The sequence below is a fragment of the Kryptolebias marmoratus genome, linkage group LG11 (genome assembly GCF_001649575.2).
Source record: "Kryptolebias marmoratus isolate JLee-2015 linkage group LG11, ASM164957v2, whole genome shotgun sequence".
Lineage (NCBI taxonomy): Eukaryota > Metazoa > Chordata > Actinopteri > Cyprinodontiformes > Rivulidae > Kryptolebias > Kryptolebias marmoratus.
The window spans coordinates 1,521,155-1,521,720 of record NC_051440.1 but is presented as its reverse complement, the minus strand read 5'-3'; positions in this window follow the sequence as shown (position 1 = coordinate 1,521,720).

Sequence of the window (566 nt, the reverse complement as noted above, 5' to 3'; positions counted from 1 at the left end):
ATAACACCTTTTCTATTCAAATTGCCAACCCGCCACAGTGGCGTGTGTGTTGATCAAATTCACCCGCCACTTCAAATATTTACCCGCATTTGGCCAGTGGCGGGTTCTAATTTCCCATTTTCTAATTTCCATTCAGTTACAACTTGTAACTGAATGCACCGTAAAGAACCGTGTAGAAGGGCAACAATGTTTTTAAGAAGTCTGAAGCTCGGATGGCGTGACTGCAGGAAAGTATCTACATATGCTTCTTTTCATCCATTTGCTCTGGGGAAAGTACTGCTGCCCAAAGCCGTGCCCAGTGTTTCTTTTCCTGATGGGATGGGTTGGGAAAAACAGACGGAACGGATATTAAATCAGTGCGCACGGATTACTACACTGAAGGGAGAGATTCCTCAAACCTCAACATTTATTTCGACCATGACCCCCGAGGGGCTCCGCAGTTGTCAGAGTTCCCTGTTGCCTTGATTAACAACAACAAAAAAGAGATGCCAGTCACCCGTATGTGGGTGAATTCCAGACATCTAAAATATATATATATATATATATATATATATATATATATATAT